The 14,980-nt window shown below is 52.1% G+C and overlaps 1 protein-coding gene across 2 annotated transcripts in view; it reads right to left on the minus strand.

The window, feature by feature from the left end:
- The window catches only part of DNAJC5 (DnaJ heat shock protein family (Hsp40) member C5), a 38,943-nt gene extending 23,963 nt beyond the window's left edge, over nt 1-14,980 (minus strand). The window contains exon 1 of one of the 2 annotated variants that reach the window (XM_080812885.1): nt 14,698-14,980. The gene's annotated coding sequence lies outside the window, so the exon portion shown is untranslated. The remainder of the gene's footprint in view (nt 1-14,697) is intronic. The other variant, XM_080812884.1, reaches the window with a different exon arrangement.

A 14,980-nucleotide genomic window follows, 5' to 3' on the forward strand; every position in this document is an offset into this window, starting at 1 on the left:
GTCCGCAACTCAGGTGACTCCGATGGCCAGTCTGCTGAGGGCAAGGGGCTGACTCCTGCTGACGGAGTGCTCGACGTCCTCAGCAGGGTGAGCGCCCCACAAATCTCTATGTATTAAACTCAGAGAACCGTACACCCGAAAAGGGGGAGTCATGTTTATTTTACGTTCATTTTAAAAAATAAAAGAGAAGGGGTGCCTGGGTGGCTCAGTGGGTTAAGCCTCTGCCTTCGGCTCAGGTCATGATCCCGGGTCCTGGGATCGAGCCCCACATCGGGCTCTCTGCTCAGCGAGGAGCCTGCTTCCTCCTCTCTCTCTGCCTGCCTCTCTGCCTGTCAAATAAGTAAATAAAATCTTTTAAAAAATAAATAAATAAATAAATAAATAAGTAAAAGAGAAGAAAAAATCTGGGCTTGTATTTTATGTTTTGTTTGTCACTTATTTTTCTAGTTAGTCATTTTCATTGTAGTTTACAAATGTATTATCAGTCTTCGACAGACTGGAAATTAAAGAAACTGGTCCTTCACCACAACCATTTAGGAAGAACTGCTGCTGGGAGTAAACCTAAAAGTGGAACTTGGGCTCCCAGGGAACTGGCAGTCTCTACTGGGTGAGGCGCGCCACCTGCCCCCAGAGGACACACCGCCCAACACCCTACCAGCCACTGCTCCCCGCCCCCGAGTGACGAGCAGCAGGTGAGCGCCAGGCAGAGCAGCGCCTTGCTCGGCCAAGTCCTCATCCCGGGTGGGGAGCGGGGAGCACTGCTTTCTGTCTGCCCGCAGGCAGTGCGACTGTGGTCAGTGCCCGAGGGGCTACAGGACTTCTCTCTGGGACACCAGTCCTTTACTGGCTACAAACACCAACAAAAATCTCCTTGTTCACAGTTCTCTTCACTTATTACGGTATCTTTTGATGAACACGAGTTCTTAAATTTCTCCACTGCAGTAAAAAACAAAACCTACCACCTTAACCATTTTTCAGTGCACACTCAGTGCTGTTAACCTGTGCACACTCTTGTGCAACAGAGCTCACAAATTCCTAATTTTACATAACTGAATGTAACAAATCTTTGCAAACTGATGATGCTTCCCTTTTTTTGCTTTTGTTCAAAAGTACTTCTCTATCCCAAAGCCAAAAGTAAATTCTCCCGTACTTTCTTCGAAAGGCCTTCATCCACAGGGAGTCTGCTTCCCCTGGGGTTAACATGGGCATGGCAGGAGACAAAGACCAGCTTCACCCAGAGCCCCAAGTTCCCGAAAACCCCCACCCTCCCGGGCAAATGGCCTGTCTTTCCCCAAGACCTGCAGGGTGCCTCCTGCGCACGTGAAATCCCGCATGGGAGGCCCACTTGGCCCGTTTCGTTCCATTCTCAGCATACTGCCTTCGAAGACCTCCATGATTATCTGAGGCCGCCTCACTTTACAAAAGCTATAAATTCTGTGGTATTTCCATACACACCCTTAGATAATGGCACTGAAAACAAGTGTGTCTCAATACAAGCATCTGGATGATGCAAGGACTGGAAAAGCAACCGCAGGTACAGCTGTGAGCCGCGCCTCCTCAGCATGGAGACGGCTTGCCCCGAGTGTCCCCAGACCCAGGCTTCATGGCCTGCAAACTAGGTGCTGTCGTTCAGCAATGAAGGCATGAAGAAGGACGAAGCCACGCCACAGGCTCCTTTCTCACAGTCTCTGGGGGTTTTCCTCCCAGATCCAGAGGCCTCTATGGTGCCATGAGCTCTCTCCAGCCTCTCTGTCTTCTGTGGGTCAAACCAGGATTGTGGCTGGACAGGCAGCCTCCGGAGCCACTGTCTGGCCATTGGCAGGAAGACAGACTGCCCAAATGGAAATTCCAGGCCACAAAGATAATGCACCATACGATGGGAATCTCAAAATACAGAAGCCAAGAAAAAGGTTAATACTGTAAAAAAAAAAAAAAAAAAAAAAAAAGACGAACGGGTGCGCGGAGGGACCGCCAAGAGTGAAGACGGGAGGCAAAGGTGCTGCGGCCTTGATCAGGATGGAAGGTACAGGTAATTTGTGAGGTGAGCCATCGGGAAACAGGGCAGAGCACAGCGCAAGAGCGGTGGACGACCACCGGCAAACCTCTCTGGGAAGGAAGGGTGAAGACTGGGAAGGTACTGCTGCTTTGCCTCATGCACTCTGGATCTAACTGTATAGAAGAAAAACTGCTAAAAATAAAAACACTAAGCAATGAAATACAACAGGGGCCCCTGGGTGGCTCAGTCAGTTGAGCGTACAACTCTGGGCTTCAGCTCAGGTTGTGATCCACCCCATGGGGTCTGCCTATCCCTCTCCCTCTGCCCCCCTCCCCACCCCAAACATGCGCAGGCACGCACTTCCCCTCTCTCAAATAAATAACATCTTAAAAGAAAAAAAAGAGAGAGAAAAAAATATAATGGATGTTCCAAAGACCAGGGATTTTCCTCTAAGATCTGTGATGAACCAGGCACTACCTGCCAAAGAACATTCAAAAAGCGGGCGGGTCCGGGAGCGCCTGCCTCGGGCAAGGGAAGGCCTGCACCGCCAGTGCTGGGGCAGACTCAGAAACCCACGGGTCTGAATGTCTGACTCTGAATTTGGTATCTATTCTGAAAGGAAAAAAAAAATCAGTATACTACAGAACAGAACTGGCACCAATTAACCCCACTAATACAGTCAAAGAAATTCTAAACAAGAGTCAACGAATGTGGAAAACAAGATGATGCCAACGTCACGGGTGTTCTATATTTATTCCTAACTGAAAATGAATTTCCAATGTAAAGAATTCCTAAAGTCGCTGGAAATACAGGAACCCCAGAAGATTTTATCTCTCCTCCTTAATTCTTTTTTTCTTTTAAGGTTTTATTTATTTATTTGACAGACAGAGAACACAAGTAGGCAGAGAGGCAGGCAGAGAGAGAGGAGGAAGCAGGCTCCCCGCTGAGCAGAGAGCCCGATGCGGGGCTCGATCCCAGGACCCTGAGATCACGACCCAAGCCAAAGGCAGAGGCTTAACACACTGAGGCACCCAGGCGCCCCTCTCCTCCTTACTTCTGAGAAAAATAAAAAGCAACAAAAGCTGAGCCTTACAAGAAAGAGAATACAAAGAGTAAACTGGTCACTTCTTCAAGGGCCACCTCCCACCAACCAACAAAGCACTGAGAGGGAATGGGTTGAAACCTGAGACGAGAGAAGGAAGACCAGCACGGCCCACAACACGCCCCGCAACACGCCCCGCAACACGCCCCACGCCTAGTTTGGCCGCGCACTCCTACCGTGAAGGGAGCGCCCCGCCCTCACGAACTACCGGCCCAGGCCGCGCAGACAGGAGCTTCAGGAAGTACAGAAAGACTCAGCCCAGGGCCATGCGCCTGCACACAACCTTGGGCTTCCCAAACTGACAGCTGCCAAAACGCACTCCTCGCTCCCCGCAAAGACCTTCTAACTTACAGACGGAGCGACTGTCCCGAGTCCAGGCCGGCATTCAGTGAATGGGTGTTAAATTACTTTTATCGGTAATGACTGTGTCCAGAAACCAAGTAAGGATTTTCTTTAGTTAACTGATGCTTGAGATACAGTAAGTTAAAAAAAAAAAAGATACAGTAAGTTAAAAGGAAAAGGAGGTCAGAAGTTGAGCAAAATCTCAATAAATATGTGGATTAATAAAATAGGAGATTAAAAAATAAATGAATGAATAAACGAGTAAAAACTGGACATCCTCTAAAAAAGTATTCCTCAGAAAGGAGGTTACGTGTGGACTGACCTGGGAGAGAACCTGTCCTCTAACAAATGCACACCACTTCTGACGCCGCCCCCCAGTCCTGCCCACTCGTCCTCGGAGGTGCGAACGACAGGGCAATGAATCTGGGTGACACAAAGTGAGGCTGTGTGATAGGACAGCCGCGTGGCACTAAGAGTTTCTAATCCCACTGGATAAGGACAGCCTGAACCAAGCTAAAGTCCAGCACCCAGAGCACGACATTCCCACCCTCCAGCCCTGCAGACGGCACGTCCTCCTCCACGCACACTGTGGAGAGAAACGATTCTAGGACAGAACAGATACTTATGACCAAAAGTTTCCAGAAAACCTTAATATATTCCCAAATCTAAACACGAAACTAGACAGTGGGAGACAAAATATTTCTCATAAAAGTAATGAGCATTAGGATGTTTGGTTGTTGATGTTTTAAGCTCACAACACCTAAAATCTCGGGACAGTAAAGCCACAGGTACTTTTCGACACAGGGAAGCACCAGGCTCTCTGCAAACTGGGTATCAGAATCGGCATGCAGAGCCAGAGGACCCAGATGTCCTTTTTATCATGGCAGAAAGGGCAGAGAGCAATGCGCAACCAAGCAAACGCCTGCTAGGAAGAGCTTCCTAAAGTCAGGGCGTGAGAGTTCATAAAACACAGAAGATGAGGCCCAATGTCTTGTGCCTCCAAGAGAACCCCCAAACACACCTGCTGGAAATGGCGTGACTTCCCTGCACTGTGATCCCTACTGCTCAGTGTGACAGTCCCCTGGCAAGAGGGCCAGGCTCTGATGAAGTAAGATGGACACGGCTTCAGTGACCCCTTCTACAGCCGTGACCAGAATCAAGCTATCCTGACAAATCTAGCCTGAAACCAGGTACACGGTGCTGGTGACCCAAATGTAAGAGAGATGGCCTGATGTCAGAGGTAGTGAGTGTGAAAATACATGCGCATACGTCAAAACAGAGGGCTGGTACAACTGTGGCAGAACTTGTGATCACTGCTCTAATACCAACCCGGCAGCCACAACTTCGGGGGTGCCTCCCATGTGCAGGTATCTAGAGGCACACATGCCCTAGACACCACCAGATGTTCCTAAGAAGTCTGCTGGACAGGCATGTGGTCCACCAGGTGGTGGGAGGGCAGCTCTGAGGTCACCTGACTGGGCTGGAACTCAGCTGAGCCGCTCATGGGCTCAGTAACCGGGACGAGCTACTCAGCATCTCCACCTCCCCTCTGTCCAATGGAAATAGAAACAATCTAGTTGGTATGTCTGCGACCGAGCTCGTGTGAAGTGCTTGCAATGGTGCCTGTACACAGTAACAGTACTCCAATCTGCAGATGAGAAGACGGAGGCTCAGAAACACCGAGGAATCTGCTCGAGGTCACTGCTGGGGATTCGTGGGGTTGCCATTCAAATCCAGGTCTGACCCCCAAGTGCTGTAAAACTTGATTCTCAGTTACCTGCTTCACAAACGGGAGCACTCTGTCCCTACCCAAAGCACAAAGAACGTACCTCCTTGGGCATTAAGCCTCACCTGGATAAAGTACATTAAAACCCTTTACTATATTTTTACAACAAAAACAAACACATATACAGACAAAGTTTACAAAGCTGTTGAGGCGCCTAAGTGGCTACATCAGCTGAGCACCCGGATCCTGATCCCGGCTCAGCCTGTGATCTCAGGGTTGTGAGATCGAGCCTTGTGTCAGGCTCCATGCTCACCAGGCAACCTTGTTGCACACTTCTTGGATGTAAAAGGTGCTTTCTTTTTACGTCTTAAACTTAAAAAAAAAAATCCATGTCATTAATCTGCTTTTAAAATTACAGAAACCCTGGCGGGATGGCGGGGCCGGGCGGATTACGGGCGGCGCACTCGGGTGGCTCCTCGGTGAAGCATCTGCCTTCAGCTCAGGTCATGATCCCAGGTCCTGGAATCAAGCCCCGTGTCGGGCTCCTTGTTGCTCTCTTATCCTCTCTCTCTCAAATAAATAAATTAAAAAAATATATACATATACAGAAAACCTGGGACACCTGGGTGACTCAGCGGGTTAAGCGTCTAACTTCGGCTCAGGTCATGCATGATTCTGGGGTCCCAGGATTGAGCCTGGCAACAGGTTCTCTGCTCAGTGGGGAGTCTGCTTCTCCCTCTGCTACCGCTCCCCCTGCTTGTGCTCGGTCTCTCTGACAAATAAACTAATAAAAATTTAAAACATATATGGAAGACCTGTCTTCAGGGCTTTGGCAGGGGGAGGGGGGCATCTAATTAGGCGAGGCTGTACTGAACTGTTTGCTGTTCTGCACCTGTGACCACCACCAAGGTGAGCTGTCCGTCAGAGGGACCGTTATTCTAGGGAGAAGCCAGGATCAAGTCCACAGGCCACTACCCACTACTGCGTGGAGCATGTGGGTCTTTTTTTTTTTTTTAAAAGACTTTATTCATTTATTTGACAGACAGAGGTCACAAGTAGGCAGAGAGGCAGGCACAGAGAGAGCGGGGGGGGGGGGAGGGGGGAGAGGAAGCAGGCCCCCTGCTGAGCAGAGAGCCCGATGTGCAGAGGCTTAACCCACTGAGCCACCCAGGTGCCCCTGTGGGTCTGACTCATTGACAGGCTTACCCATATCTGCCCTACAACAAGCTATGACTCTGTGACCAGTTCAAAATATGTCACAAGTAAAAGGTATAAATTACAGACACTTATAAAGGTTTGCTTATTTCTGCTAAAATACCATAGGTTCAAGAGTGCGCCCGCACCATTAATACCTTTTTGCATTGCAATCCACTGGCCTGAGTGAGGACAGGATGATGTGAACAGCCGGCTGGACAGACTGACCTACCAGCTGTCAAGGGTCCCCTTGGATGTTACAGTTATGCATTCCATGGGTTAAAAAAAATTAAGATTTTATTTATTTATTTGAGAGAAAAAGAGAAAGAGAGGGAGGAGGAGAAGGGGGGGCGGCAGGTAGGGGAGAAACACGCTCCCCTCTAAGCAGGGGGCCCGGCGCGGGAGTCGACCCCACCTGAAGGCAGACGTTTAACCCACTGAGCCACCCGGGCGTCCCCTCCATGGGTGCATTTTTCTGAAAGAAAAAGCAGAAGCAGATGAAACAAGTGTGGGAGGACACCCAGCAGGAAGAAGGGTGCTGCTGATAACGGCCTTACCCAACCAGGCGGGGCGGGGCGACAGAGAGCAGCACCAATAGAAACAGCAGTTTAAAAGGTGTAAACCATGGGACACCTGGGGGGCTCAGCTGGTGAGCATCTGCCTTTGGGTCAGGTCATGAACCCATGGCCCTGGGATGGAGCCCCATCGGGGGGGCCTGCTTCCCCCTCCCACTCCCCCTGCTTGTGTTCCTGCTCTTGCTGTCTCTCGGTCAAATAAATAAATAAAATCTTTCGGGACGCCCAGGTGGCTCAGTGGGTTGGGCGGCTGCCTTTGGCTCAGGTCATGATCCTAGGATCGAGTCCCACATCGGGCTCCTTGCTCCACACGGAGCCTGCTTCTCCCTCTGCCACTCTGTCTGCCTGTGCTCGCTCGCGCTCTCTCTCTCTCTCTCTCTCTCTGACAAATAAATATATAAAATCTTTAAAAAATAAAAAATAAAAATAAATAAAATCTTTCAAAAAATAAAAAAATAAGAGGTGTAAACTGTGTATGTTGTTATTTTAGCTTGTGACAGTATCTTTTGGGCTCCGTCTTCAATAGCACACCTTACACTAGAGAACACGTGTAACTGTCAGTTTCCTCATCTAGAAAACTTGGTAACAGCTACCGTGCAAGGCTGTCCTGGGAATTGCAGCTGCTGTGCCTTAAGTGAACCGGCCTGTTCACAGAGGGATTGTGACTGGAGGGTTGGGAACAAGGGATCCGCTAAGTGAATTCCACGAGAAAACGTACTGTTTCGGTACCAACTTTGCTCAGACAGGTTAGGAAAAACTTCACAGATAACTGTCATGCTTAAGTTGTAGACTTTCTATTTTCATCTCAAAATAAAACTGGACCACTGGATTCCACTTAAAAATTCTGAACTTTTGGGGCGCCTGGGTGGCTCAGTGGGTTAAGCCTCTGCCTTCAGCTCAGGTCATGGTCTCAGAGTCCTGGGATCGAGCCCCGCATCGGGCTCTCTGCTCGGCGGGGAGCCTGCTTCCTCCTCTCTCTCTGCCTGCCTGTCTGCCTACCTGTGATCTCTGTCTGTCAAATAAATAAATAAAATCTTAAAAAAAAAAAATTCTGAACTTTAGATTTAGATGTGAAGAGCCTCATGATTCAAAGTACAAGATAAATACACCCAGCAAAAATCTTTACCCAGAACACAACTGCTTTTTAAGTTAAAAAACAGATATTGATTGGTTTTACATAATTTTTAAAAGGTCTTTTATAACTAAACTCATTTTATTTAAAACTAAGTTCTTAACAGCACAGTTTATTGCAACTGGCAAAAAAAAAAAAAACAAAAAAAACAAAAAACTGAGATATTACTATCAAACCCTATAGCAATAGCTTAATGAGCACCAAAACATAAAACCTTAAGATCTCATGTGAGTGAAGAGAGAAAGACACACATTGTCACAGAGAATATAAACTTCGTAATATATGGCAAAATTCTGAAGTCTGTACTCTTTGACCTAGAAACTTTTCATTATTTATCTTAGAGAAACACCCTCTCACCAAAGACACTATTTCTTTCTTTCTTTATTTAAGATTTTACTTATTTATTTGACAGAGAGAGACTGAGGGAACAAGCAATGGGAGAGGGAGCAGCAAGCTTCCCACCTGGGCGGGAGCCCAACATGAGGCTCGATCCCAGAACCCTGATATCATGACCTGAGCCCAAGGCAGACACTTAACAACTGAGCCACCCAGGTGCCCCAAGACACTTCTATTTAATAAGAAAAATTCAATGGGACTGCCTAGCTAAAAATCAAACATTTGCTCTGGGCTAATCCCTTCCAGTAATAGGCAGGGGGGGAAAGCACAGGCCTGCTCTGCCGAGCCCAGCCTCTCATGCCCAGGGCCTGCAACTTAGCTGGGGCTGTGCGCTTCCAGCCCTCTCCCCGCCACTATACCAGGACTGACTGAACCCAGCCCCCAGCCCCTGAACCAATGCAAAGTTACAAGACAGACAGGAGATCTGGGTTCCGTAGGTTTCACTATACCACGCCACCCTGTGACACAGACAGAGGCACCAGCAGCGAGTGCTGTCGAAGAAAGGGGCTGGCCATCCCACAGACAGCCAGGATGGGGCACAGCTGATAGGGGTGCAAGTCAGCATTCCAATCCTCTGACTCCCAGGACTGCAACTCTATAGCCATCTGGCATAGAATTTCCCAGAACATAGCAATGGAGACACTAAATGACTGAATATTTCATCCAACCACCATATATGCCGGTGATACATATTCAATGTAGAAAAATTAAAAAGATAATAAAATTACAAATAGCCCATGATGACAAATAAGGTTCAATCACACTCATCCATTCAAGGAATATTCACCGATCACTCGTAACATATCACATAATTTAAAAATATTAGTTGGGTTTCTGCCAAAGACTAAGTGTTTTTTTCTATTCTTATTTTTTAAAGATTTTATTTATTCATTTGAGAGAGAGCGAGCGCACACAGAGTGAGAGTGAGAAGGAGAAGCAGATTCCCTGCTGAACAGGGACCCCTGATCCAGGTGTCGATCCCAGGACCCTGGGATCATGACCTGAGTCGAAGGCAGACACACAACCAACTGAGCCAGCCAGGAACCCTCAGAGCTAAGTTTTAAAAACCATTTATACGGATACATGAACAATACAGACTGATTTTGGAATGAAGTGAATTTTAACATATATGGTTCAGTCCTTGAATAGGAAACCGATAAAGGGGTGCCCGGGAGGTTAAGTACTTGAGTCTTGGTTTCAGCTCAGGTAATGATCTTGAGGTCCTGGGATGGAGCCCCACACTGGGTTCTGTGCTCGGTGGGAAGTCTGCTCAACGATTCTCTCTCTCTTGGGGGTGCCTGGGTGGCTCAGTCCTTAAGCGTCTGCCTTCGGCTCAGGTCATGATCCCAGGGTCCTGGGATCGAGCCCCACATTGGGCTCCCTGCTCAGCGGGGAGCCTGCTTCTCCCTCTCCTGCTCCCCCTGCTTGTGTTCCCTCTCTCACTGTCTCTCTCTGTCAAACAAATAAATAAAATCTTAAAAAAAAAAAAAAAGGATTCTCTCTCTCTCTCTCTGCCCCTCTCCTCTGCACACTCTATCTCTCCCTAAAAAACAAATGGATAGGTGTGTTTTGTTTTGTTTTGTTTTTTTAAAGATTTTATTTATTAATTGACACAGAGAGAGAGGTCATAAGTAGGCAGAGAGGCGGGCAGAGAGAGAGGGGGAAGCAGGTTCCCCACTGAACAGAGAGCCTGATGCCGGGCTTGGTCCCAGGACCCTGAGACCATGACCTGAGCTGAAGGCAGAGGCTTAACCCACTGAGCCACCCAGGCGCCCCTTGTTTTGTTTAAGATTTATTTGAGAGAGAATCTCCAGCAGACTCACTGATGAGAGAGAGGAGTCTGACGTGGCGCTCTATGCCAGGACCCTGAGATCATGACCTGACCTAAGTGGAAATCAAGAGTCCAACGCCCAACCGAATGAGTCACCCAGGTGCCCCGTATAGATAGACCTTTAAAAAAAAAAAGAGAGAGAGAGTGGAAACAGATTAAGATGGCATACTGAATGACCTCCCACACCTGGTCTCACTACGTACTCCTCTCTTTAGAGAGTGAGAAGCTATACACCATTTCTGCAGTTTCAGTGTTAACCAATATGCCTGCAAATGTACAATGTCCTCAAAGAAAATCAATGCAGAGCACGATGAGAGACAAAATCTAAACTGAAGGCTGTTTGGCAATCTAATCCTTAAATCTTCCCAGTTACCGGTAACCGACCAGCCGCTAATCCTCTTCAGACTAAGAGGTCACTATTTGAGAGGCAGCCCTGGTGTCAGGACAGGAGAGGCGCAGTCATTCTCTCTCGCAAATGAGGAGCATTTTCATAAAATAGAACTGCTACCATTTTCCAGCATTGCTGTCGCGTATAATTAGGGAGGAGTTGATGAGACACCTTTCCACTTATCACCGCCTACTCCCCCAGCAGGCAGGCAGGGCAGGTACCGTGACCCCCACTTTAGTGAGGCCCCTGTCGTGTGAGCCCTAGTCTTATCATCTTCAGGAGAAAAGTCTAGCACAGACTCTGCCGACCCACAGGGGGGACATCTACAACACAGGATGCTCCGATCTAACGACCCAATCAGAGCATCGTAGGCGTCATCTGAGGAATGCTGTAGTTCGAACTGCTATTCACAAAGTGCCCGGAGACTCATGAGCGCACCACTGAGCGCTAAGAGCCTCCTTGCCACTTGTGCAAAGACTGGTCACCGAGCTTGACACCAGCCCCCAGAAGACACGGGGATCTGTCTCTTTACTGGAAAACTGGCTGCCTCGCTGGGTGCGCCACTGTTTGCCTGTGGCTCTCCGTACACCAGAGCTGCAGGAAAGTTAAGGGATTTTTCAAGGGTGCTTACATCTGTGTGTACCGTGCTCATCTTACTCCCTGATTTTAGGAGCAACTCCCACCTTAGACAAAATTCTTTTTTCTAGGATTTTACTTATTTACTTGGCAGAAACAGAGAGAACGCTTGCGTGTGCACAAGCAGGGAGAGGGGTGGCAGAGGGAGAGGAAGAAGCAGGCTCCCCACAGACTGTGAGCCAAATTTGGGACTCAATCCCGGGACCCCAGAATCAAGACCCGAGCTAAAGGCAGACGCTTCACCGACTGAACGGCCCCGACAAAATTCTGTCTTATCACGACCCCCCAAGTCTGCTGCAATTTAGCCCAACAAACACCTACTGAGCCCCCACTGCACCTCAGGGCCACTGTGGGCCGCTCACGTTCAGGCTCTAAAGAGGCTCCGTCCAGCAGGGGTGTGTGTTAGGGTGCCGCATGGTGGTGTCAGGTAGGCGGTCTGTCAGGAACTGGTACAGAAGGCCTCAATTTTCACGTTCCAGGTCTGAGACTGAGCAAGGCGCTGGTCCCCAGGGTAGCTCCCTGCTGAGCACAGTGCCGCCTAGCCACCACGCGCCAGGACTTCAGAACGAGAATGGCTCAGACACGCACAGCACCCTTTCAATCTCTACAGCACCTTAATTCACACAACCCCCCTTAGGGGCGCCTGGGCGGCTCAGAAGGTTAAGCCTCTGCCTTCAGCTCAGGTCACGGTCTCAGGGTCCTGGGATCGAGCCCCACATCAGGCTCTCTGCGCGGTGGGGAGCCTGCTTCCCCCTCTCTCTCTGCCTGACTACTTGTGATCTCTCTCTCTGTGCCAAATAAATAAACAAATAAGTAAATGTAAAAAAAAAAAATGAACCCCCCCTTAGAAACACAAGAGAATCCCCTCATTCTGCGTTAACAGGGGCATGAGAAGGGCTGCAGAGTCCCTCGGTTCAGAGGCTCTGCCGCTGCAGAGCCTCACAGCAAGGAGTCTCAGGCTGAGGCTCACCCCGCCGAGTTCTTCTTACAGATTACTCCATCTCAATCCACTTAATCAACAAATGTCACCAAGTATTAAGACTAGCATGTGGGGTTTTTCCGCAGCAGGGGGGTGGGGGGCGGGAATGGGAGGAGAGGGAAGAAAGTAACCAAAGGCAAAATTTCTAGAAGCATTATCACCAGATCTGACTTTAAAAACTTATTTTGAGGGGCGCCTGGTTGGCTCAGTGGGTTAAGCCTCTGCCTCTGGCTCAGGTCATGATCCCAGGGAGCCTGCTCCCCCACCCCCCACCTGCCTCTCTGCCCACTTGTGATCTCTGTCAAATAAATAAATAAAATCTTTAAAAAAAATAAAAACTTATTTTGAAATAATTTAAATTAGAAGTTGCAAAAAAGATTTTGGGGGCGGTCTCAAGCAGCTCTCTGATGGTTTAACTGGCTGCCCTTTCCCAAAGGGCAGGTGCTTGCCACACTTCCCTCAGAACCCAGGGCCTCTAAGTGCTCAGTGCACACTCACAATGACTTCCCGGTGACAAGCCACTGAGCTGCACCGTGGTCACTGGGCTCATCACTACCATTGCCTCAACAAGTGTTTCCTGGGTATGTGCCAACGCCAGTTCTTCACACAAAGCAGACTCCCCACGGACCCATCTCGTAGTAAAAGAGTAAACATGGTCAGAATAACCAAGCGCTGCAGGAAAACCAGGGAGGAAAGGGAGACGGAAACAGGAGGTGGCGACTACAACTCTATGCAGGGAAGTCACGGAGGGCCTGGCTTCATGGAGTGTGAGGAGGAGGAAGTGAGTGTTCCCGGCAGACTGGAGAGCAGAGAGTTCGCCAAGAGACCAGCAAGAAGGCTGCGGAGGCAGGGGAGGGTGAGTCAGAGGGCCAAAGGTAGGAGGCTGGTCGCAGGGGCGGGGGGACAGGCCTGACAGGCATCCCAGAGGCCACACGGGTCCCTCGGCAAGGAACAGAGAATCCACCACACGTCTGCCTGCCGAGGGTCTGCTCCCCACACAAGCCCCGGTGCTCTGCTTCCACCAGGGCCAAGGCGGCCGGCCTCTGAGGGTCCTGCCGCACACATGTCCGCGGCAGTCCTGTGCTGGTCCACAATGACCATCCACAATGACGGCTGCGGCGACAAGGCCATCTGGATCACACAGATCAGCCCCACAGTCAGCCGGCCAGAAGCAGCTCCTGGAGCTGTAGGTCTGGCCGCGGGCCATCAGGAGCTGCCCTGAGCCCCAGAACCCTGGCACAGGTGGAAGGAGCAGCTCGCACACCGAAGGATGAAGTCCCCAACGCCCTTAAATCCGGCTTCTCATTTCAGCCCCGGACCCTGCTCAGCCCTGAACTCGGCAGGCTATTTCACGAGGAAGAAGCACGAAATCCACGCAGAGTGGCCGGCGCCCGGGCTAGGGGCCCGCGGGTGGGCAACCGCGGGAACGGCGCGGCGACAGAGCGTTTCTGGCGCTAGGACGTCCGTCTCAACGGACAGCTAGTTAAGGACGAAGGTGTCCAACGCTAACGCAGCGCAGCAGCACCCGGCCGCGACCGGCGGGTTAAACGGGAACCCCGGTTTCCTCGGCCTGGAGAACGCCGCGGAACCGAGCCCGACGCCCATCCCGGGCCTGCACCCGGCCCCTCCCCAAGCCGGCCCCTCCCACTGTCTCCTCGAGGACCGCGGGGCGAAGCGGCTCGAGAAGCAGGGTCCCTGCAAACCAGACGACTCATCCGGACGCGCGAAGGGTCAGATCCCCGTTCCCCGCGCCGCACCCCAGGGACCCGGGACCAGACGCTGTGGCTCGGTCACAGCCGCGGCTCGCGGCGCTCCCCCCGCCCCCAGGAAGGAGAAGACCCCCGGGTCGGTCACGGGGACAGCGGGGCGGAGGAAAGGCCGCGCGCGGGCCGCGATCCGGCAGAATGGGGGAGGGACCGAGGGCGCTCGGCGCCCCCCGTGAGACCCCCCGCCCCCGGGGCTGCGGCCCCGCCTGCCCACCCACAAGGGAACGCACGCCGCGGCGGGAGGCCGTGCCCCGACCAGCTCAGGGCCGCTCGGCCCGCACAGACCCCTCGGGTCGCCCCTGACCGAGGCTCGCGCGGGCCCGGGACCGCGGCGGGGGAGGGGGGGCGCGCCTTCCCGCCCGTCCCCCTTTCCAGGTCGCAGCGCCCACCCGGCCCGGCCGCCACAGCCGGCGCTCCGCGAAGCCCCCTCCCCCGCCGGCCCCCGCCCTGCGGGCCCCCCCCCGCGCGGCCGGGAGAGAGGGTCGCCGCCATTTCCGGCTGCCGGCGCGCCGCCCCGCGGTGCCCCCACCCCGCGGCCCCCCCGGCCTTCACTCCGCGCCCCCCGCAGACCCGCGCGGCCCGCGCTGCCCGCCCCGGCCTGACGGGAGGCCCGTGGGGCCCGCCGCGAGCTCACCTGTCCGCCCGCCCGCCCGCCCGCCGGTTCCGCGGCTCCGCTCCTCGGCTCCGCGGCGCTGCTGGGCAGCCGGCCGACGCGCTCCTCAGCCGGGGTTGCGTCTCGGGGACCCCGAGCGGCGGCGGCTGCGGCGGCAGAGGGCGCGGGAGCAGCACCGGCACAGGCGGCGGGGGCGCGCACGCTCACGCACGCTCACGCACGCACCCGCACGCACCCGCACAGGCGCGCGCGCCCCCGGAAGAACGTGGGCTCCGCGTGTCGGAGCCGCGGACGGGGTTAGGCC

The sequence above is a fragment of the Martes martes genome (assembly GCF_963455335.1).
Source record: "Martes martes genome assembly, chromosome: 9".
Taxonomy (NCBI): domain Eukaryota; kingdom Metazoa; phylum Chordata; class Mammalia; order Carnivora; family Mustelidae; genus Martes; species Martes martes.